Consider the following 26,640-nt stretch of genomic DNA (forward strand, 5'->3'; position numbering starts at 1 on the left):
ATGTTTAAGTTGCTCAAACCTTTTTTTAAAGTTAACACAATCACGTCTAGAAATTTGTAATAAAAATCGATTTTATATTTTGTTATGTGGATCTTCAATATCTTCATTCTCTGGCTTGTACTGAAATCGTCTCTTCTTCTTTCGACTTCGAGCTTGCACTCCATTACCTATCCGTGGGTCATCCATATCTAATGCTGATGCCAACTCCATCGCATCAACTAAGTAAAGTTGTACTTTGCATAATTTCTGTTCCTCTCAAAGTACTTAGATATATTTTGAAGAAACCCGTGCAATGTTCCTTTTTTTCTTCTTTATCGAAAGGAAAATGTCTTCTGTAATCTGACTCCACTAATATTCTTTTATATAAATCTCTTTCGATAGCACACTATAATAAAAGCTCGCATGGACGGGTTAATTCGTGTGTATATTAAATTAGTGCTCATTAATATATTATATACTTATATTTTGGCGTTAGATATTACAATTGCTACAATGTCGCACGGACGTCTTAACACTAGGATCGTACCTCTCCAACAAACTTATTGAACTCTCTTTTCACACTCAGTGTATCCAACTACAATATAATACCACTAATTCAATTTTTTTATGCATACAAAATAATTCAACTGATTTTTAGAAAATACTAAACACTACAGGCTCTCCCTGCCTGAAAAAAATTAACGTAGTTAATTTTTCTTTTTCTTTCACTTCTAAATACTTTAAAACAATATTAACTTTACCATAAGATACAATAACAATTATATAAGTCTACATATACTATTATACATAACTTATAATCTATTTTTTTCTTTAATCTTTACCCAATAGTTCAAGTTTTCTCTCCTCTGAACAATTAAATTTGTTCAAATTCGAAAAGCTATATATTCCTAATTGCTTTTTACCATCTAACGATACCAAAGCTGCTGAATGTCGAAAGACTTTTAATACTGAAAAAGGACCAATATATTTTAATAGGTATTTCTTAATTTTCCTGTTCACTGCTGAACTTAACTCATGAGACTTCACAAAAACAAGGTCTTCTTCTCTTAATTCTACCTGATCAATACTTGGTTTACAAAATTTCAAAAGGGTATTATTTGCTTTCGGATCATTTTTATCTCTTTACCATCAACAATGTGACCCAAGAATTTTACACTTCTAACAATAAACTTCGTCTTAGCAAAGTTTAAAGTTATATCTGCCTTACGATAAACACTTCAAACATACTCAAGATGTTCCAGATGTTTCTCATAGCTATCACAAAATATTAATTGGTCATCTAAGTAACAACATAGAAATTTGATAGTCTCTAACCCAAATAATTGATTCATTGCCGCGTGAAAAATCGAGGCGCTACTCTTTAACCCCATGGGTAGGCGTGTCCATACATATTGTCTACCTTCATAAAGAAACGCTGTACATACATACGAATCTGGATGCAAGGCTTGCTGGTAATACGAATCCTTCAAATCACAAGACGTGTAAATCTTACTACCTGATAATCGATGTAACAAAGTCTGAATAGGTTCAACCTGCACTTTAGGTGCTTCCACTTTCTCATTCAAAAATCTACAGTCAAGAACAGGGCGAGCTGTACCATCGCTTTTTCTAACACAAAACATGGGGTTACTATAAGGGCTAATAGCCTCTTTGATAATTCCTAGTCTCAACCATTTCTCTATTTGTTCTCTTTAGCTATCCTTCAAGTTGATTGGTATAGAATAAGGTTTGACATTGACTATCTCTTCATCCTTCAAAACAATCTTATATGGCTCCAAATTGGCTAACCTAGGCTCATCTGAGAATAATTCTTTATATTTGATTAATAAATCTATCAACTTTGGCTTAACATATATGGGTAAGTCATCCCTAGCTTGCACAGAATCTATTATACACTGTTCAGTAATACAGTTTGAACTCTCACTCTCCTTTATGAAACAGTTACTCACATTAAAACTATTTAAGTTGACAAGAGTTTCAGTACCAACTCTATCCTTTAAACACATTCTTCTGAAGCTCTAGGACAGCGTTGTATTTATACAAAAAATCTGCACCAATCAACAAATCTACATGAAGACCATCGACAACAAATACAAAAATGTTGAACACCCTGTCATTTATTATTATATTTAGTTCCTGGCAACCTTTTACACACTGTTTGACATTATTTACAAATCCAGACAATATCACATTTTTTGCAGGATTCAGTTTTGCTTTAGGCATTATTGCAACAATTTTATCCCATGCTTTCTTTGATAAAATAGGGCACTCGCTACCAGTATCAATAATACATGTAAACTCTAACCCTACAATACTACAACTTGATCGCGGTGAAGAAAATTTACATCTCTCAAAATTCCTTCCCTCAGAACTAAGCAAAAATTCGTCGTCAACAACAAAACAAATTTTTAAGTTGGTGCTAGTTTGTAATTTTGTTTCATCATGATAACACTATACCTTATCATTTCTGAATTCATAAATTTGCGTGCCTGACTCTACACATAGTCAATCATTTCTAGTTTCATTAGTGTGAAATACACGATGATCAGGGAAACTTCTAGAATCCCTGCCTCTTTCATCTTGTTCCGCACTTACACTGTTATCATGCTCAGCTCCACTTCTACGTTTCATTCTGTACACTCCTTTCATCATCATTATCGTCGTTCTTTTCATAATCTTGCCTATTTCTTCGTCTCAAATACCATCTGTCATTTCTGTTTGAAAACCTACGATTCCTTCTGTGAAAATACTTCCCTTCGCGAAATTTATTTTTAGTGTAAGACCTATTTTTATTATCAGTACATTGGGTCTCTCAATCCTTTACATGTACATTTCTTACATCATATTTGTTTGTTTTAGCATATCTGTCATTTTGGCTACTTGTTTCTTTACCACGCTTATCATTATCAAAAACTCTATTATAGCTTGGAATATCCAAACGTTCTAATCTCTCAATTAGATCAGACGCACTCTGTATTTTAACAAGTGATAACATCTTACGTACATCATATGGCAACACTGATAACAATAAATCCACAGTCTCAAATTCGTCAGGGCAAGACACTAAGTTCATATACTTTCGATACACTGACCATGCATAATCAAGAAGTGATTTATACCCTGAAGATTTAAAATTAGATTGATACAAAGCACGAAGTTGTGCAGCTACAATCCTTTTATCAGTATACTTCTGAAGAAAATAGTGTACAAAATCGCTATAAGACCTTATTTTACTCTTCATCGACAAAAACCAACCTTGTGCACTATTAGTAAGTTTCTTTTCCAAGATTAACAAACGATCCCTTTCATTAATGCATTACATCTCAAAATATGAGCTCATTTCTTCCAAGAACTTTCTCGGACTTTCAGTCATGATGTCGCCATAAAACGAAGGGTAAGCATTTAATTCTGTTAGTTTAACTGGCCTAGATGCTACTACATTATTACCAAAACATCTATTAAAACATATCCTATCGTTATCCAAACCCTCATTATTAGAATTAAACTGACCATTATCTGCATAGTGAGTAGGAAACACTGTATGGTTACACACACACATACAATCTCTTTCCTTGTCACAACCCTTTCTTGGTTGACAACAATTACCTATATTTTTTTCTTTGACCTTTCCAGCTTGAAACAATCGCGTTCTGTTTTTTTCGTCCACCGGCCGTATCAGGTTTCTCTCCCTTGCACGTGAGTCAGTAAGAAAGCAACAATGATGTTCCCCCTCACGTCTCTTATAAACAGCTGAGCACAATTCCTCCCTTGACCTCATACACTCTGTTAATTTTTCGTGAGTTTCAGAACCAGAATAAGAACTATTACTTTCTACCTGTTCAAAATTATTTGTTTTAAAACTATCGTTCTGAAAATTTTGCAACAAACCAGGCCCTTCACTTTTTTCATTAAATGGAAAATAAAGTCTATTGTTAGACTCTTCATAAGCAGAACAATTTTTATTACTGATATTAGAAACAACATGAGAGTTTAAACTTCTAGTACAATCGGCAACAAAAGTATTATCATTAGACCGCAGTAGTTTGCCAAATGTGCCTTGAAAAGATGTACTTACAGCTTGGTTAGTGTTCCTCCTTCGGCGGTTTTGATCTGCACACAAAGAAAACACGTCTTCCTGCTTTTCTTCGAGCTGATTTCGCACTTCTGAGACCTGGTCTTCCACTTCTTCATCTTCTTGACAGATTCTACTTTTAATGGCTGTCTCCTTTTCACGAATACACAAGTCGTCTGACCGCTCTTTGACAAGTTTTTCCAGGGAATCAAATCTCTTCGTTAATTTTTCCACTTCCTTTTGAAGCTGATCGTTTTCCTTTTTGCAAACAGTTCTATTAGAAACTGTTCTTACTTCCAATTCTTTAACTTGTCGCTGGAACCCAAATACACTCTCTTCTAATCGTTTATGCATTCCTTGCATCTCTTCCTTTATTTCAGCACGAACTTCTTGGAGGTTAATTTTCATTTCAGAACAAACTTCCTGGAGGTTGTTTTTCACTTCAGAACGAACTTCCTGGAGGTTGTTTTTCATTTCAGAACGAACTTCTTGGAGACTGCTATCGAGTCCTGTCATCAAACTTAATAATTTGTCCAGTTTGTCATCTTTTACCGACTTTTCATTGTGTGTGTCTTCTTTTGTACATTCGTCACACTTCCATGGAGTATCTGGTTGTGAATAATAGTCCTGCTCCTCTGCACTCATTTTTAAACACTTAAAATGATAGTATTTATTACAAACATCACAACCCATAGAGAGTCCACTATCGTCTCAACAAACAGCTTCCGTGCTCGTATCCGACATTGTTATCAAAATAAACGTGGCCACATAAATCTGAAACACTATAATGGCTCAAACACTATAACATAATGGAAATAACTCACTTTTGAACAAGCCACAAACGTCAAGAATACCACCCGAACCAACACGTACTATTGAATCACGTCGAGGTCACCAATTTGCAATGTTCCTTTTTTTCTTCTTTATCGAAAGGATAATGTCTTCTGTAATCTGACTCCACTAATATTCTTTTATATAAATCTCTTTCGATAGCACACTATAATAAAAGCTCGCGTGGACGGGTTAATTCGTTTGTATATTAGTGCTCATTAATATATTATATACTTATTATTTTGGCGTTAGATATTACAATTGCTACAATGTCGCACGGACGTTTTAACACTAGGATCGTACCTCTCCAACTAACTTATTGAACTCTTTTTACACTCAGTGTATCCAACTACAATATAATACCACTAATTCAATTTTTTATGCATACAAAATAATTCAACTGATCTTTAGAAAATACTAAACACTACACCCGACTGCATCCAACACATGGATACTTTTGTTTGCTATGTTTATGTGGAGTGAAAAGTCATACCAGATAACGAGTAAGCAAAGGTAAGTAAAGCCACGCAGCTGGTTTGCTATACACAGAGCATCATGGGCGATCATTTTATCTATTCTATTGTCCTTGCTTATTTAAAGTAAGGTATCATAAACCTCTATTTGATATCTAAGTGGAGACAGAGCATCAACTCGGCTCTCCCATCTTGTGGTGCTGAATAGTTTCAAAGTGAGGCTGCTAATATGTTCCTTCAGTATGGCCCAACGTTGAACTGACGCAGAAAAAAATCATAAACTTTCTTTTAACTATACAAAAAAAACGAAACGATGGACTGAGATGTTGTGACCGCATCGTTAACGTCAAAGTTTAGTAAAGGAACATAGAAGGCTTGGGGATTTATTTTTGCTCTTCATATTGGAACTGTTGTCATATCTTTGGCCCTTCATGTCTTCGATAGAAGTTCATTTATTTTAGGTGTTTAATTATTACTTCTACCAGTGATGTCTTTCACTGGTACGAAACCAAGAAATTGTTCGCAAGTTTTTACAAACCATTCTCCATTACTGTATGTAATTTGTACAAAACGAACGACCCTTTGCTCTGTACCAGAAATATTTGGTGTATAGCCTAGCATTATGGTATAATATGTTGCAGCTTTCAACAAAAAACAGTATTTTACTTTCAATTTACTTACTAAGAATTGGAATAACATTTTTTGGACATCTTTTCCTTACTAATGGTGGTATTTATTTTGTCCTCCCATGGTTCTTTTAATGTGTTCGGCCATGACGCTGTCAAGCTTGTATTGCTTAAACATAAAAACCATTTTATATATATATAAAAACCATTATATATATATATATATATATATATATATATATATATATATATATATATATATATATATATATATATATAATGTAAAAGACACTTGACAATCTTATCTGCCCTAGCTGAAAATCTTATCTACGCCGCTGCAAGGGAAATCTTGAACGAGATACCTGTGGCTAGTAGTTTAATGATTGGAAATGAGGGAGAATGCTCTGAATTTCCTGAGTGAGTATTTTCCTGAATGTAAGTGAAGTAAGTTTAATTACATTCTCAGAGAACACAATTTTATTTTTCCATGTTCGACTATTACGAAGCCTTATATTTTAATAGTGTTCTTTTCTTTTTCAAATTTTGCCGCCCACTAGACGTGCCGCCCTGGGCAGTGGCACGGCTCGACCCCCCTCGCGCCGGCCCTGGTGGACGTGCATACAGCCAGTACCTTGTATGTAAAATATATTATATTTGAAGCCCTAATGTTTTGATCTAGTACCTATCCTTTTACTTTCACCACTCCTATATTCTGTGATTATGAACAGTAAGAATCTCTTAATCTCCACATAATTTCTATTAGTGATCTATGGAATAGCGAGTGGTTAATATGAGGCCACCCATATACGTTTCTTTATTGCTATTGCAATACGGAAAGATTTCAAAACAAAATAGAGATCTAATCATTATTCTGTACACATGTATTCTTAGCTTTACAACGACAGGTATAACCATACATTATGTAATAGAGTAACCATTATAAAATAGAAACCGTTCTTCAGCACAAAAACTATGCTCGTTTTTCAACGATAAGTCTTCATTCTCCATTAATTATCTTAAAATTATTGGTCTGACGGTATTTAAAGTTTCACATATTTGGATTCAAACATTTAAGAAAAAGTTTCATTTGTCATCCAGAAGAATCTGTGTTTTCATATCTGCAAAAAGTCTCTCGAAACAGAAGACACTGTTGACCAAAGCATCGAATTTCATCTCGATTGTATGGATACCATTTACTCTAACTTTGGTCCAAATCTGATTTTGAATACCGTCCAATCCGGGTATAATTATATTTTACTATCGAACCTCACATTAACGCACACAGGTGACAAAATAACAACAGCATTAGTGCTATAGTTAAATACTCGCACACATTCGTACCTATACAACCTGTTTTGTCTATGGCGGGGAAGTTGTTATCTCTAATGTTTGCTTCCTTCCAAGAGGTTGGGGGTCAGTTTCCTCCCGCCCTAATTCATCCCAATTACCAGAATCATGATCCGATGCTCGTAATCCGGGAAGTTGAACAAGGAACTGGTTAGTGATTTCTTCCGTAATGATCTCAAACCTAACGTAGAAAGGTTTCCAGCAAAGAAGACCGTTATTATTCTCAATGCCTGGAGTGATCAAACTTCAGAAACACTCCCATAAACATCCATAAGGTTCCACTGCTTTCATGCAGCCACTGGACGTGTTATGCTTCCATCAGTGGAAAAATTTTCTGAAATGGTTCACTAAACATTCTTTCCTTACAGGAAACGAAAAACTGCTCCACAAGCGCGAAAATGTCTTGAAAATTCATAGCCTAATTTTGAATCAATTTCAATCAATACTTTATCGCCTTTTGTTTAGGTACGTCTAATACAAAGGCGGTTTTGATGTACGATACGTTCCATTTCAAGGTGTCAAGAATTAATTTTTCTTTCGATGAGCCATAACTGCAAACAGAAAGAATCCTTCATTGCATGATCTGTACTTTGTAGTAAATCAGGCGTTACAACTGTTTATTTGCCTTCGACAGTTATCATTAGTAATTGTGCACTCTTTCCCTAATCCTCTTACACATATGTTACCCACAGCAGTGCATACCTAGAGGCTACGAGTGTAAACGGCATAATGTGATACCAGAAAGACAGTTGTCGAAGCATAACGCACATTGTCACTCCGAAACGCGCACCTTTTCACTGTCATTGCAATGTTTCAGTTCCATAGTATTTTGTCCGCCACATTGGATCCGCCATGTTGAATTTTACATTTTTGGTGTATGATTCATACATAGCGGTGTCAATTTCAGATCCATAGTTTGTTTATGTAATTTGTATTCGGCATGTTGGATCCACCATTTTGATTTGTAAACATTCGATGCCAGATTCGTATTCAGCTACCTTCTAAACATATGTATATACCACGTCTCAAAAATTACATCATAATTTCCTATTTTGTCCACGTTTTCTGATGTTTCGAAGCGTGTTTTGTTCTTATCTTCAAATGGACGCCCTCCCCTACAGGCCCCATTACGCGTGTGTGATATTTCACGTGTGTGATGTACTCGATGTCACCTTTCCAACTATATATAACACATTCAAATCTCAGGGTACCATTTCTAGTACTTTCCTTGTTAATATTAATTCCCGTGTATAATTTGATGTAAGAAATGATCTCTTTCCCAAAATTAAAGTATATTTTCTCTGTGTATATTCAGCGCACCTGCAGCAGATTTCCTTGAAGCTTTTATTTTTATTATTATTCCACTCTATATAATCTCATTAGTTTCAAAGTGCGAAATTTCCCCAAGCACTCGCGTTCTACTTTCCATCCAACGACACGTGATGTTTTTCGTCTAGGTAAAGTAGTCGCCTTCGCTGGTCGATCGCATCGAATCTACCACAAAAAATAAAATCTCTTTCATTTCAGTTGCCAGTCGACTTGTCACCTTCAACTAACTGGCGGATCAGTAGAAGGCAAGTTTACACGGTGAATTGAGTTGAAAGTGACCTCAGTTCAACTGTATCAACCATAAATCGACTAAATGCAAGCGTCTTTTTAAGCCCTGTATTCACTTGTTTGACTTAGTCGCATAGCTAATCAACTTTCTGCAATTGCGACTAAATCGAAGCGACTAGGCCGAATCGGATCGATGGATTGTGTTCAATTATTTCAAAATCGCATGCTGCTTGTCGACTTGCTCTGCACAGGCCGATTCGAAATCGACTGGGAATTCTAAGGATGTGCAATTGGAAAGTAACTGGAACAATTTGAGGTGTTATAGAAGAATTAAGGAACGGAATTAAAGAACCAGTGACAAGAGAAAATAAAAGAAAATGGTGTTGGGTAAAGACATGGATATTAAGAAGACAGTATTTAGGATCATCGTACGCTTTGATGAAAGTATTCTCAGTAGGATTAAGCACTTGTTAAGGTTTCACTGTAATAACTCTAAACTTGTAAACATAAAACACACGTTCCCTACATTCCCGGCGGGAGCTCATGTGGTTCGGATTCCACGTTAATCAGTAGGCCCACGTCTCACATAGCCTCGCTGCTGAAAGGGACTCTAAACTGAAATTCAACTCAACTTTCCCTAAATTATAAAGAAACACTGCACTGTTTGAAATTACTATGTTACACAGCCGGACTTATTCACCGTAACTGCAGTATACCACTTGTAAACATAAAATACTGCTTACCTACATTTTGCAAAAATGCCAAGCAAATAGAAATACATATTCTATTCGTCTTCTTTCATTTATAATCAACTCATTTTAACCATAAAATTACCATTTTTATGACGGCCTATTGTAAACTTGCACCATACAATGTGTTAAGAAATCATTAAAAAATGAAAAATTATATATATATATATATATATATATATATATATATATATATATATATATATATATATATATATATATATATATATATATATATACCGTAAGACGGGGATACTTTGCACAAAATATGAAAAGAATCGTACAGTCCTCTGTCGGCAAAAGCATGAACTGTAAAGAGGAAATTTGAACTGCCACCGTAAGATAGAACATCTAATTGTATTTTGGCTATAATGTTGGCGGTTAACATCAGTTCTAATTAACGGGAGGGTTCGTTGTTCGCTGTGTATGGAAAGCGGTCACTTTAAAGGCCGCCAAAATTTGAACGATATCACCTACAAGAATTTCCGTCAAAGTTAAGTCAGTTTCGTAGAATACTACTGTGTATAATGCGAATTTGATGCAATATTTGAAATTGAAATGTGAAACGTTTTAAAGTCATAAAACACGTAAAACTGGGAGAAGGCGGTTTCAGCCTCTATTCGGGGTTACTTTGCACCGGTCTAAAATACCCTTTGGATAGGAAATCATTACTACTGGAACCTCCTGCATTCTCATTTTAGGTAAATTTTCTATTTAGGTAGAAGCTGGAATGAATTTCTTGTTGGAAAATAAATTATGAACATTAACGAGTCCAGAAAAGTAGTTTGAGAATAGCTTCACTCACAAAGGCTTCATTTCTTTAGAAATCATGCAATTTGGGTGGGCTTCAGCCTGAAAGCCTCACACCCCGTAAATCTTTCATTGATTACGGTTGGGATGATATTTTTGGACATAAGGCATAACCAAGGCGAATTCATTTCACGGGGAATTTTTTCTGTTCCTCAGTTGGCATTTTTGTGGGACATATGTTGAACAATAGTGGTGAGAATGTGGTTCCTGTGCAGGGAACCAGAAAGTGAATAAGTTTCTTTAAAAGTATCGATAATTCAAACTAGGAAATGATACCAGTACCATCATTCTAATATCAATATTTGTAGAGTGCATGCAGTTTTGTGCAGGAAGTAAAATATATAAATACTGAAGTGAAAACATTACACAGAAACTTTATGTTCATATGTTCAATATACCTTTTGTATGTTGTGCAGCTATGGGGTTACTTTGCACCAAAGTTTATATTTCAATAACTATGGTCATACTGAATGTTTACTGATGAACTTGCACTAATGTTTTCCTTATACATCTAGCTATTATATGTTTAAAATACAGTCTTCTAAATCATTACGTTTGTAAGTTACACGCGATTTTCTTAAAAATTCCATAAATATTGTGCAAAGTAACCCCGCCTTGCGGTATGGGGGAAAGTGGGGTACAGTGAAACAGTGGGGTAGAGTGATACAAAAGCTTTTCTTGATTATTTGTTGCATGAAGTTGGAAACGATGGATGTACAGACATGTGGCTGTTGACCTCCCTCTGTCACCTTATTAGGCAAATGGCTGACCCGAAGGATACAGGCTGTGAGAGAGTTCAGTGATTTTCAATTAAGCAAAGTAAATGTTCTGTATTTCCTTTGTCTGAAGAAATCAAAGTAAATCTAATACGTAGAGATTAAATTTAGAGCATGAGATGCTTTATTATTTGTCGATATTTATCACAATAGTGTTTTGTGTGTGTGTGTGTGTGTGTGTGTGTGTGTGTGTGTGTGTGTGTGTGTGTGTGTGTGTGTGTGTGTGTGTGTGTGTGTGTGTGGTTCCGAGGAAATACGATTGATATTGATAATATGCTATTGGGGTACAGTGAGACACTTCCTTTAAACAAAATAGAGATGTGTCCAGAAAAGGAATCATTGACTAAGAAAAGAACAATCAAGAACACAACAAAGACGAAACGAGTACAAAATTAAAAAAAGACGCTCTTGACTATGAAGTCGATCCAAATGTAGAGGAAGAATTGGTCGAATTGCCCACACCAAAAGAAGAAATTGAATTATTACACGAAATTGGCCGATATGATTTTAAAGGCTACCATGAAAACATAAACGAGCATGATTGTATCCTGGTAAACTGTAAAACGAACATTTATTAGATTGGGTAGGTTCTGAAACTGAATATTGATAACAATAACTATATAGTTAGCTTTCTGCAAAAAAACAAACAAAAAAGTGAGTAAATGTACAGAAAATTTATTTTTCCGGTTGTTCAGGATATTGCAACTGTAAATACAAATGACATCAAACTGGAGTTACAATAACCGCTATCACATTGTAAAACTAAACGTCAAATGTCATACTTCTCATTTTCTGTTGATTTTCATCTTTTGGATATGCGTTGAACTTCGAAATAGGGAACGAAACATTTAAGTATGTGTATGTCTCACTGTATCCCAATACCCGAGTACAGTGAGACAAATTGTTATATTTTGTTTATGAATAAGTAAACCATAAGTGATTAAAATTAAGCCAAAATAACCAATATCGTACGATAGCCTAAACTCCAACCTTCTGTTCAGTTTTTGTTTCATTTTAATACCTTATACAATACAAGAGTTATTACCTACGGAAAAATGTCACTGTAACCCACTTTCCCCTATATATATATTTAAATGACATCGTCTCGTAAAATTGCCAAGTTCTTTACTAGAATGATCATTACTAAGTAGCAACCGTGGACTCCCAGTTTAGGTACGCATAGAATCATAATATATTAATTTCTTTCAAGGGTGCTCTTACTCTTGCAGAAGGGAGGACTTGAATTACTGGATGCAGGTTTACTTTAGGAAGGCTTGTCTGTTATCAGTACAAATAGAGTGCAGTCCCATAAAAAAATAAAGTAAGTACAGAAAGCACAAACCAACTTGTGCTAGGTAGCTACTGAAAGCGAGAATACTATCTAAACCACTCAGGGCTGCAGCAGCAAAACCTTTCCTTAGCACAAAATATTAGAATATTTATAACAGGTCATATCATAACACTTACCATGTTACTAATGAAGCTTGGTCCTTGAATAAAACAGAGTAAAACGCGATCAGCTTCATATGAAGGCTATCTTTGGATGGTATATTTCGTTCAAACCTGCACCCGATCATTTCGAAGCATTTACTTTTGCAACTTTACTGCTATAGGGCGTTCTAACATTTCTAATTTTATTCCGTAGGTCCGCAGTTGTGACTTTTAAATTCATTTGATGAATAATTGCGTCTAGCTGTACCGAAACGGCCATTTCCAAAACACTTTTCCTTTCTAGTTTAAATATTTTAGAATCAGGTGTTTACACTAGGCAACCCAATCGTCTTCGCTGGGCAGTATGATCGAATCGACCCCAGAAAATTGAACGCCTTTCAATTCTGCTACCAGTCGATTAGTCGCTTTCGACTGGCAGGCGATTCAGTCGAAGTTCTGTTTACACAATCGACTGAGTCGAAAGTGACGTCAGTTCAACTTAATCGACACAAATCCACTAAGCGTAAACTCCTCAAACTCCTCATAAGAGATGATTCGGCAAAACTGCCGCAGATGACAGTCCCAAAAATTACAACTCTTTTGCGATTTGATTATAAATACAGTGTCCTGAGATATGTGATAAAACTACAGTTAAAGAAATAAACAAACCTGTGTTATATAGCCACTGAAGCGCAAGGCAAGTCAAAGTAGGTATACACGTAAGTGATAGAAGTTAATAAACGTGAGTTTTTTCAGTTATGCCAGTTTCTATAATACTTGTAATTGTCTCATACTAGTTACATTACATTTGTAAATATAAAATATGGCTTCTCGATGAGAGGAACACAGTGATTACAAAAAAAGTAAAAATAAAAACATTTTTAAAATATTATACTTTCGGAACTTGAAATACTTGACATTTTAAATGCTTTTAATTCTACTTCCAGTTGGGCAGCATTGTGGCATTTAAAAAGTTTTTCATAGCTGACACTTGAGAAACGATTATCTGATGTTCCCAATGTCGGATCACGGAAATCTTTTACCCTTCTGTTCCTCTTAGTGAAACCTAAAGTAAGTGTGAAAGAACATCTGTGATGCCATAACACTTCAACGCAACCAACCACAGTGCATAAAACACGAACCAACTTGTACTAGGTGGACGCTAAAAAGCACGAATGCTATCTAAGATTGAGAGAGGGAAATCAGCAGGGTAGCCGCATGGGTCCATAGGGATTAGGGCGAGTTTGCGATATCGGGTATATGTATAAACTAGAATAACGGAAACACTCTTCTGTGGTCACTTTATCACTTTTTACACTATCTTCACGTAACATTAAACTTAATCATCTCTTCGTTATGAGATCACGTGGTAAGGAGCAGGCCTTGCATTTCGTATTTCTCCCTTATCATACATGTGAGAGAGAAGTTATTTTGATTACTTATATAGTCCTCTTATGAAATGAAGTCACATTTCTTTCATCTTATATTTATTATTATTATTATTATTTTCCTGGGACTCGAGAATTTTTTCTCTTCTTAATTTTCTCCTGCGACTGGAACTGTTTCTTCCATTTTTCTCGATTTTGAGTTTCCTCTTTTAACTCCCAATCTTTTCTTCTATTTTACAAATTTATAAACATTTTATAAATTTTCTTTTGATACATGTATCAACATTATCTTTGTTTAATTTGTTGTCAAGTGACATAATTATAATTATTCTTACATTATAATTTAAAAGTTATTGTACGCAGTAACGAATAAAACATATGTATCAATTTTCCTTCATTTCTTCTATTTTTAAACGAAAAAAATATGTTTGCAAGTACAACTGATGTTACACAATGTACTTTTATTAATCAAGAACATTATGATAAAAGAATAGTAAGCATTGATCGTGACTTTTACTTCAATAATATAAATTCAAGGAAGACTGGAATTCTTTAATTCATAAAATTTACTGAAGCGATAAAGCAGGGCTTTCCATTTAGCCTTTAGGCCTATTATTAGTGATGAGTGCAAGAGTCTTGGTCTTGCAACTTGTGGAAGAGTCTTGCTTGCAAGACCAAGACCAAGGGGTGCTAGACTAAGACCATACCTGCAAGACCAAGACCAAGACTCTTGCAAATTTTTAATATGCGCTCATAAGATTAATATCGAAATAACATTTTCATGATATTGACAAAAACTTAGTGCGTGTGACCGCAAGCTTGATTTCATAGCCGGATGATTATACGTTGAATAATTATTTATCAATATAACTTTAGCCTCTTAGGTATACGGCACATCGAAGATTGAGCGATGTAACATTATACAACAATAAAAAAATCCATATTCACAAGTGAGAGTGATTTTGTACAGTTATTTCAGATAACTTGTTTGATGCCGTTATTTTGTATTTCTAATATACTGTAGGTCAAAAGTATTTATATAAATTGAGTTTACACAAAAGGCATAGATACTTGAGTCGTTTTCAATTTTCATTCAAATTATTCTAAAATATTAAGAGGTTTGATTGTAATTATTATTATTATTTTAATTTTCTCTCTCATTTTTTTGACCAATATCACTAAATATATAATCATTATCATAGCTATTTTGGCATTATTGGCAGGCCACTTGCTGCAACTGAGAAGCTTCGATGTACGATGGTCCTCAACTAGTCTCTTCGTGTTGACGCAGCAATTTACTGTTTTAATACCTTCCTTCAACTACAGTCTCATTCTTCCCCTCCCTCTTTTTCCTTCCGCCATACTCTCTAGCGCGTCCCTCATAATAAAGTTTTTCCTTAGCCAATGTCAAAACCAGTTCCTCTTTCTCCTCTTAATTACATTTAAAATTCTTCTTTCTTCCCCTACTGCTACTATTTCTAACACCTCATTCGTTTTCCGTTTAACGCAGCTAATTCTCTCCTTTTTTTCTCCATGCCCATGTTTCGAAAGCCTCCAATTTTTGCGTAATGTCCACCATCTTGATTTTCTTTCATGCGTCTCAGGAGGTAGCCTTCCAAGTTTGGGAACCAGCGGAGTATTGGATCTGTTAAAAATATAAAAAGATTACGAAACGTTGTGATTTATCTTATAAGTAGTGAAGCGTGGGCATCCAATGAAAATAAAAATTAGAAAAAAAAGTAAAGGTCATTGCCTATGTGGTACACTATCATCATATTTATCCGAAAATAAACCATATTACACTTAGAGACATACACTGTATTTCTGTTACTATTGGCGCATTGTACAATTTATTATCCTTTATATCCACAATAAAATTTACCTATGAAAGGCATAAGATTTCTTAAAAGCAAGACTTGCAAATATTATTTTCTGAAATATTTTGCAGTTTTGTTAATATCTTTTTTTAATTTTTTTTAAAGTTTGTTTAATTTTATAATGTAGCGGAAAATAGCGGAATTTCAGTAAGAGTAGCGGAACGAGCCGGAATTTTGAAGGCACATTAGCGACTTTTGCAGCTAGAGATCTGGCAACACTGTCGTGAAAGTAATGCTGCAAGGTAAATTGAATAGATACAGTCAATGTATATAGAGTATTACAGGTAGCACATTTTCTGCTATCGAGAGAAAATATTACCCAGAATTCTTGCGCGACGTGACGTCACGTGGAAGAGAGCACGAAACAAATACATTGTAGGGAATACAGTAAGCGGTGTCGATGCGTGGAATTTATAAAGAATGGGTAATTATTGAGACAAAAATGAATAAAAATAACTTTGTTGTTGCTCAATGTCCGAATTGAGAAAGGAAAACTCCATGTATAACATAGCATCCCTTTCCTAAAATGTTGTTGGTACAACGACAGTGAGTTTCTCGGTGTAAATGCACAGACAGAATCGATGTAAACAATGCTAATATTTATTCTATTCATTTCTTAACGAAAGATTATGAGACAGACTTACAATACGAACTTCATAAGCTACCTGTAAGAAAAAAAAGTTCCTCACTCATGCAATTTCTTCTCTGCATATATCGAATTGGCATGGAATTGTTAAGAACGAACAGAAGAAAAAGATTAAGAGAAAATACGGTAATTTATTTTTCAAACATAGGGTGAGTTCGCCAATAGTCGACCGCTGAAAAAAAAATCTTACTTCTAAGCACTTATAAAGCGTGATGATTTCATAATATTTGACAAAAGTGAATTATTTGCTTTATTTGGGTTCTTTTGTACCATGCCGTGTGTTAACTGCTCACTTTTAAAATTTTGCAATGATATAAAAATACATTTTACGAAAACTCATCAAAATTCCCACTTGTCGACCGTCATCGCTCAGTAGTCGACCGCATTCATGCTATTAGTCGACCGCGCGCAATTTCTATCGTTTCTATCACGTAGAAGTAATTGATTGCCTTAGGTGATATTTCGAAATTGTATTATTCGCGAAATTTGAACTTGACAAAACGATTGTATAGATTTTATTTAATTTTCATTAAGGTTTTCTCCTTAGTGATTATAAATGAAAGAATCACGCTATTAGGATTTGATACATAGCTATTTTATTTGGAATAATGGATTTGAATATTAAATAGATCTTCCACGTGAAACAAGACTTCTCTCCTGTGTTATATGCACACGTTATCTTATCACTTATATTATGGTTTTAGAAATCCTAAACAAAGTACGAGTCTCTAATAATTTAGAAAATCCTAAGTGTTCACTTTTCTCCTGTGTGAAATATGTTTCTCTCCGGTGTTAGGTTTCTCTCCTGTGGCACTTGAACACATCGAATTACTTTCTCATATGTGATAAGGCTTCTCTCCTGTGTTACTTGAGCACATCGAGTTATCTTCTCATAATGTTAAGGTTTCTCTCCTCTGTTATTTGAGCACTTCGAGTTATCTTCTCATATGATAAGGTTTCTCTCCTGTGTTACTTCAGCACATCGAACTATTTTCTCATATGATACGGTTTCTCTCCTTTGTTACTTGAGCATATCGAGTTACCTTCTCATATATGATAAGATTTCTCTCCTGTGTTCCTTGAGCACATCGAGTTATCTTCTCATGTATGATAAGGATTATTTCCTGTGTTACTTGAGCACATCTAGTTATCTCCTCATATATGATACGGTTTCTCTCCTTTGTTACTTGAGCACATCGAGTTATCTTCTCATATATGATAAGATTTCTCTCCTTTGTTACTTCAGCACATCGAGTTATCGTCTCACATATGATAAGGTTTCTCTCCCGTGTTAGGTTTCTCTTTTGAGTTACTTGAGCACATTGAGCTATCTTTTCATGTAATAATAGTAAGTTCCTGATTGTTTATTCAAATCATTTCTATGGTACAATCTGCGCACAGGAACTGCTTAGCTGCAAGTTCTTCCCATGTATACCCAGATAATTCGGTACACCGAAGATGGAACCATTTATCACATTGATCGCAACCCACTGGTTTATCCTCACTTTCCAAAGCAAAATCATTTATTATCACTCCACATCCTGCGCATATAGCTCCATCGCCGTAATCAATTACATCTTCTTCATTGTGATGTTCTTCTACAACAGCAGTGGTAGTCTTCTTCGATCGTTTCTTTGGATTTTCCAGTTTGTTGCTCTTTTTGCTGCTCTTTCATCTCTTTTGCGTTTCTTCTCCTCCTCTAGTTTCTTCTGTTCTTCTTGTTTTGCAGTCAGTGCGCGGCGATATTCTTCTGAGCTAATTGCAAACGGTATCTTCTCTACCTTCTTCTTAGGCTTTTTGACTGGACTCTTAGGCCAGAACAGATGCTTTTTAAAACTTGGCGTTATATATATTGGTCTGATAGTTTTAGGGGTTGTTGCGATATTCTTCTGACTTGATTCACTTGGTCCAGCAACAGCATCGCTTTCAACGTCCCTTGTTTCTTGCTGTGCTTCTGGTACAGAAACCAGAGCTGCAGTAGCAGGTTCTTTGAGAGAATAAGTATCTTGCTGAATATCTTTCATAGGTTCAGTTTCATTCAGTGTAGTTGATGTTCCTTTCTTTTCATTTGATGGCATAAATTCTGGAATAGACGCTTCCTTTCTCATAATAATGAAAGGCCTCTCTGATTCTGTTGTTGGAGCAGACATAACTGATTCTTTGTTTGGCACAATACTGATTTGATCTTTCTCTTATGCTGCAATGGCGTCGAATTCCTCAGGTATCGTTGGTAGAATAGATGTTATATTCACTCTGTTTTTAGTTGTTGCACTTGGATTGGATTCGCCAATGACTGGAGAAGATCATTTAGTAAATCCTTTCCAACAGTGAGAGTAACTTGAGACAAGTGTTCATTGTTGTCATCAACTACAGGGATTTCGCCAACTGCAACTTCGTCATCTAATGGTAAGTTGGCACTTTTATCATCAGTTTGTAGTGCTTCGTCCATCGGCTTTTCTGCTGGAAGTTTCAAAACTTCAAGAACTGCGTTGAAGTCAACCGCAGCCTTTTGAAGTTCATCCTTGTACACAGTAATAACTTTTCTTGCAGTACGAAGGTCCTCTTCATTAACATTTGGCTGAGTGGAAGTACTCTCTATGTTTTTACATACACTCTTGATGCATTTTGTGTAGTCAACAGCGTCCGGATTAAAAGGATACAGTCCACATTTGCGAAACCCATTCTTTTTATTGTTGACGGTGTTGCTGTTGTTGCTAGGACCTCTGCAATAAGTGGTGCAAACTGAACTCTTGTAATAGTAGATAAATTATTTTCCGTTAGATAGCTGCGAACAACGAATTTCCAATTTGTTTTTAACGCCTTAAAGACGGATACATCGCATGGTTGCAAGATGTGTGTTGCATGAGGGTACAGGGCATACAATATGATCTCGTTGTTGTCACAAAATTTGCTTACTTCATAAGTTAAGTGAGTTTTGTGACCATCGATGAAAAGTATTACAGGCTTAGGTACATCGTGATCTAATAGCCATTTATTGAAACCATTGGCGACCCACTCAAAGAACGTCTCACTAATCATCCAGCCAGATTCGGATCGTCCTATCACAATCGAAGAGGGAATATTGGACACAATATCTCTGGGTACTCACGATTTGTATGGATAAACGATCATTGGAGCAACGGTTTCTCCCGAAGCACTAAATGTTCCTAGAAAAGTAAGGGTTTCCTTTTCCTTATCTTGAACCTCATAAATATTCTTCCAGCCTTTTGGCCCCAAAATTTTTCCAGATGATGGGCACAACTGAAAAGAATATTCGTCCGCGTTAAAAATTCTACGTGGATCTTCTAGAATGGAAAGATTATTCGTACTGGTAAGGTAGGTCTTAAGATCATGAAACCACGAACGTATATATTCTTCTTTTACGAAACTTCGGCAGACATTTATAGGCTCAGCTGTCCTCACTGCAATATTTGGATGTCTCTTCAAGAAAGATGCATACCATTTCTGCCCAGGTCTGTTGTTTTTAAATGGTGTTTTGCGTTTGTCGTCTACAACTATTTTCTGTACTGAATTTAAGAGGTCATGCTTCTTTCTGGGGAAACCACGTTGAGAAAGTTCAATAAGCCAGTTTGCAAGGGCTTCTTCTTCTGTTTCACTGAGATAAGTACAGCGTCCCATCTTCCCAGTTGTTTCTGGTACCCGTCCATGTAATTTGTCTAAAACTGTTGTCTTTGGCACATCAAACCTTTTACAAGCTTCACGAACTGAAAGTTGTTTTATTCTTACAGCTTCTAAGGCCCACTGCATATCAAATTCCGAATAGCGGAAAAATTTTCTTTTATATCCCGGAGCCATGCTATCTGTCAAAAATACATAAAATTTAAAATGCTTCGCCATATTTCTAACAACAAAATGCATTGCTATATTATAAAGCACAAGTAATTAAGAATATATTAACAAAAGTTGTTTTTCAATATTGATAATCTTAATATTTCAGTGTTCTTCTCGGAAGCAGGTTCTGACCTGAAAAAACCGAGTGAATCGATATTTTTATTGCCATTAATCGGATGATGATGACTCCCAAGGACGTGAGACCTAGAGTTTAACGTGAGCTCCGAACCAATTGTATTCCCATGGAAAATTGAACCCAGGACTTTATTACAAAGCAGCATACTTTAACACTTACTTGAATTTTGTTGAATTTATTTATGTCCTTTAAGCATTTGTGGCACAGGACGGGATAGGGGAGGGAGAAGGATGAGGAAAGGTGTTGGCCAGAGTCTATTATGTAGGTAACATCATGGCATGCGCCTGGTATAACTGATAAAACCCCTAAGAAACCTGTCAGAAGGGCCGGCATTGGGATCTCAACCCGCACATCTCTCCATTCTCAATTCGTAATCCAGCAGGCTAGGCACTGGACAACGTGTCTGGTACATGCCTCCAAGAAATTATTATTATTTCTCTCATTCAGGGAGACGTAGTAGACGTACAGGAAACCATTCTTGTTCTCGTTTGTTTGCTTATTTCTTTGTTTATTATGGTTTAACGTCCCTTCTTAGCATTGAGACTATGTAAACACGTGGACCTACAGTTTATAGTAATATCCGAACCGCTTTAATTCGTTCTATGCTCTCCCGCTTCGAATTGAACCCGGGACACAGAGCACCAAAGGCACGGGTGCTACCCATTAGACCAGCGAGGAGAACTTCTTGTTCTCGTGTAAAAAAAAAAAAAAAAAAAAAAAAAACTTGGTTTCACATTGAAATAGTAGATCGTCATAAAAAGTAACTTTCAACTAAGTTACTGAACAAATTCCAGTCAGCAAAACGCGAAACATAGTATGAAACAGTGCGGTCGACAGCTGGCAAGAAATATTCCAATAGTCGACCAACACGAGAAACAGGCGGTCGATTTTTAGAATATGTCACGAAATCAAAAAAAAATTATAGATGCATGTTGAAAAACAGACCTTAATACCAAACAGGAAATACTTTGAAGCAATTTGGCGCCCTGTCAAATAATCCAATAATCGACCACCCTTGGTCGACAATTGGTTTGCATGGGAAAGAAAATATGCCAAATTCCGACCACATTTTAAAATGTATTTTTTAATTTAATACTTTCCAGTTATTGACAAATTATACTGTACAGCTTCTAGAATAACTTAGTTTTATAACAAAAACATTTCTTACCTCACGTACTATCTATATCCTCAGAAAAACGAAAAATAACAGGTGCAGAAGATTCCCATTACACGCTGTCATAAACTGTGCACCTGAGTCGTAATTCTACAGATACGTCGAAATTTATCGGTGAAAGACGACCAGCTGGCCAAGGGAGAGGGAAGCAATGATTGTCATTGGTGGTATATGATGCAAGCTTTATCGCGAATCACTTTCCGCTCCAAAAGACCATTAGATATATTTTATATACACAATAGTAAGCAAAAATGGTCGACTATTGGATGGCGGTCGACTATTGGCGAACTCACTCTATAAAGTTGAAGAACTTGTAGAAATTTAAATAACTAGAGTCATGGATGCCGATCCTGTAGGACGAGCAAAAATGTTAGAAAAGAGGATTTGTCCATTTTGTCCCCATAACTCGGTGGACACACACACACACACACACACACATATATATATATATATATATATATATATATATATATATATATATATATATATATATATATATATATACATATCGAGACAAGCCTGATTGGCTGCTCTCTTTTCGCCTGTAATGCTCGCCAAAACTAGGTTTTCCGTATGCCAACATATAGTGTTCATTGCGTTTATTTAAATATTTACTTTAACGTTTAAAATGGATACATGTGCAGCTCGTTTTCGTTACCTTCAATGGGGCTCGCGTTCTTATTTCCGTTGAGGCTCGTGCTCACTTGGACTAGGACTCATCCTCCAATAAGGATCACACTCAGGGTGGGATCCAGGATTTTCTGAGCGGGGGTGCACCAATAATTACCAAACTAACCAACCACACTGAAACTCTTCAAAGTGACATGTGACAATATTCTTTACCCTTGACAACGCTGATACATAGAACGGGGGCCGGTTATTTTATAGAAGGTCGCATGTTTTCTGTTCTACTTGACAAATGTTATATTGTTTTGCTTGGTGAATCCTTTTCCTTCAACCTTCAGAAAATCGACTTAATGTATTGCTTTTGCAAAGCTTTGCTTTCTCTTAAGCCCCAAACGGAAAAATAATGGCAGAAAGTTTCGGAAAGTGTTGCTATTTTCACTGCTAGCTTCTTATTTTAGATAGTATATATTTACAACGAAGGGGTGCACGTGCACCCCCTAAATCCGGACCTGATCACACACACACTAGACTGCTGGGAGCTCGCGCTCACTAAGTTCATTGGGGGTGGAGGCGCGTTGACTCAGTGGTAGAGCGTTCACCTCCGGTGCTTGGGGTCCCTGGTTCGACTCCAGCTCGCGCCATGTGGACCTTGTGGTGAACAAATACCGTGCTTGTGGGTTTCTCGGGGTTCTACCAGTTCCTCCCACTTTCTTTATTCCGCCATTTCATTCTTTTCTCATAATCACCGTCTCCTTTAGCCTAACTGGCATAACCGTGGGACGTAAAATTTAAAGATTTCATTTCGTTTCATTGGGGTACACGCTTATTAGCTTTTGGCTCACTACACTCAATAAAGCTCGGACTTAATAATCTGAACTAGAGTAAGGGTCACTACCATTAATGATCTCGTGCTCAATGACGTCAGTGGGGCTTGTAATGAGTTTATTACTTTTAGTGGGGAAAGCGTTTACTATTCTCGTTAAGGCTCGCTCTTACTCAAACTCAGGCTCATATTCTTTAATGAGGCTCGCGTTTACTCGGTCTTGGTCTCACATTCTTCAGTGAAGCTCACTCTCACTAGGTTCCTTGGAGATCGCGCACGCTAATCTATTTCGAGCGAGCACGCGATTAGTTAGGTTCGGGGTCACTAATCTTAATTAGACTCTTGCTCACTCGTGCGTACTATCTTCCGTCAACTGGGCTCGAGCTCACTCATCAATGGGGCTCAAACTCACAGACACCACAGTGTGTATTAATGTGGGCTCGGGTTCCATATTTTCAGTGGGGTTCGCGCTATTTATTCTATTTGAGGCTTGCGTTTTCTTGGTCTAGGACTCACATTCTTTAATGAGGTTCGAACTCACTAGGCTCCTTGGAACTCGTGCTCTCTAGTCTCCTTCGGTCACGCACTTGCTTGGATTCGGACACAGTAATCTGGATTGGACTCATGCTCACTTGTGTTGGCTCACTTCCGTCAGCTGGGCTCGATCTCAATGCCATCAATATAACTCGAGCTCACTGATACCAGCGCGGTTTTTACTAATGTGGGCTCGGGTTCATTATCTTTAGTGGGCTCGTGCTCAGAGCCGGATTTAGGATTGGTGGGGACCTACGCTGATGAAGGTAATGAGGCCCCTTTATGTATTTTGTCATAAAGGGGCCCCTTTATGTGTCCAGGAAATGAAGAAACTAGTGATATTTTAGGAAGCAGGCTAGCAGAAGGGGCCCCATTACTTACATAATAAAAGTATACAAAACAACGAGCACTATAGTTGCTATATATATATATATATATATATATATATATATATATATATATATATATATATATATATATATATATATATATATATATATATATAGCTTTTATTTTATTGTTTTTTCTTATATTTTGGAAATGCACATAAAGATTTTCCTTTAATTGTTTGTTGTCCCCAGCAGAGTGGGACCCTAAGCTATAGCTTTTTTTTTTTTTAGCTTATACGTAAATCCGGCACTGCTCATTATTCTCGTTGAAGCTCATGCTTATTTGGCCCCGCGCTCATATCTTTCAATGAGGCCTGCACTAACTAGGTTCCTTGGAGCTCGTGCTCTCTGATCTCTTTCGGGCAAGCGCTTACTTGGGCTCGGACTTCAACTATCAGTGGGACTCGAGCTCACTGGCGTTAGTAGGGCTTGTACTCATTTTTGCATGGGCTCACATCCTTCATTCAAACTCGTGTTTACTCAGGTTTTGGCTCAGATCATTTAATGAGACTCCAGTTATTAGCCTCCTGGCACTCGCTCTTACGAATTTTGTTCGGGCACATTTTCCGCGAACTAAACCCAAAATATAGTAGAAAAACATGTAAAAACAATAACATTTATTTGAGCAATCTCAACCTTAAAAAATAAAGCCCCATCAATGAAGAAACACAATGCAAGGAAAAACAATCAATGCGTTCTGGGTTCTGTGACTTCTGAGGGCTGCATTTAGAATTATCACTAACATTTCCTATCAATATTCATGAAACAATAACAATGAGTGGATGATAACATTAATATAAATTTATTATAATATAGCAATTTATCATGCGTATTTGTAGTTAGAATTATTTTTGTCTATGTAGTTTCAACAATCAAATGAAGTTACAATATGCTCGGAGTATACAAAAAGTATATGCTAAAAGCAGAAGACGCGATTTCCTCTCTTCCGCGTGACGTCACACTTCCAGCGACCAATGCCGTTCGAATCACATATTTAGCAGCCCCTGAGATACAGTCTTAACGGAAGTCCTTAAGTGCATAGGATCTAAAATTTAGGGTGCTGGTCAAGTAAACGTAGACGATATCCAATACTGTTCATCGAAAGACTTAACATGGTAATCATGTGTAGATACACAAGTCAAAATAATGATTAAAAATATTTCTTCCGTGTTATCCAAAGTATTTGCTCTTCGCAACATAACATTACTCTCTTTGGTCTAGACATGGGTGTAATGTTGCGCAGTGGAAATATTTCCGGTGGGAATGAAAATGAAACATGGGAGTATTCCCGATTTTTTTTTCTGGCATAAATTTCCGGGAAGAAATTTATTTCCATTTCTTCAGTTTTCTTCCAAATTATAAGAACCATGTTACTAATTATTTTATTTTCATTTATTATGATTTAGTTCTAGGTTTTAAATATTTTGGAGTATGTTTAGTACAAGGGGTCCAGAAGCACGTAAAAAACAGAACATTTACAGGAGAAATGAATGATGCAAGTACTTAGACGTAACGTAACCAAATCAAACCTAACCTGACGTAAGCTAACCTGAACTAACGTAAACTTACATAATATTATAGAAATAAGCGAAACTCTATCATTTTTGGGAAAATTATGCGGGACCCCTACACTAATTTAACATAAACTAACATAACCTACTCTAAACTAACCGAATGTGAACAGCAATTACCATTTTTTTTACAGAAAAGAGCTGGATGCCTTCTGCTAAACATAGGCCAATATTTTTTAGATTAAAAAATTGGCTTAGTTTACCTCATTTATCCTGTAAATTTTCCTGATTTTCATAGAAAGCGGAGGGGTAACTCTAAACTTAACCTAAATATGTAGTAAAAATGGTATACTAAGTGTAGGGTTGCCATATTACCCGATTTTAGCGGGCAGCACCCGACTTTCAGGTCCTATATTTGTGTCCCGCTTAATGATCTCTTAATCACGAAAAATCACCCGCTTTTTCGGATTGGAAAAAAAATCTAAGATGACTTTGCTGATAAAATGTTGTTACTGCAACATAAATGCTACATCTCTGTGTCAATCTCAATCGCAACTAGTGATGGGATATTTACCGGTAAATATTTTTTGGGTAAATACCCAGGTATTTACCCAAATTGGGTAAAAATACTGTTTTTTTCTTTTCAACCCTACATGTGAGACAGGCGTTCTTTCGCAGTACGTAAAAGTAATTAAAAAGTAACAGTGGATCCAGTAGAAACTAGAACAAATGTCAAAAGTCAGTAAATTTATTATTTAACTTAATACAAATAATTTACGTGGTCGTTCCTGTTTTGATAATAGTAACATAGAACAAGTATGTTTATCTAGAGAACTTACTTTTGAAAACTGTTGACTCTGAGAAAGACCACAGTTATTTTTTCTACAAAGAAAGAAAGTAAAATAGAACATGGAACGCAAATAAGTGTCTTTCTTTTAATTTACATTTTCGAAGTGACTATGAGCGACAAGTTATTAAAATTGACATGATTTGAAATATATATATTTTCTG

The 26,640-nt window shown here is 36.0% G+C and overlaps 1 protein-coding gene across 3 annotated transcripts in view; it reads left to right on the forward strand.

The window, feature by feature from the left end:
* The first annotated feature begins 13,186 nt into the window (after positions 1-13,186).
* Positions 13,187-26,640, forward strand: part of LOC145662230 (uncharacterized) — a 48,326-nt gene continuing 34,872 nt past the window's right edge. The window contains exon 1 of one of the 3 annotated variants that reach the window (XM_081727596.1): positions 13,187-13,379. The gene's annotated coding sequence lies outside the window, so the exon portion shown is untranslated. Of the gene's footprint in view, positions 13,380-25,092; positions 25,234-26,640 lie in introns of those variants that run through there. The other 2 variants (XM_081727576.1, XM_081727575.1) reach the window with 2 other exon arrangements.

Source organism: Thermobia domestica, chromosome 1 (genome assembly GCF_964235325.1).
Source record: "Thermobia domestica chromosome 1, izTheDome1.hap1.1, whole genome shotgun sequence".
Taxonomy (NCBI): domain Eukaryota; kingdom Metazoa; phylum Arthropoda; class Insecta; order Zygentoma; family Lepismatidae; genus Thermobia; species Thermobia domestica.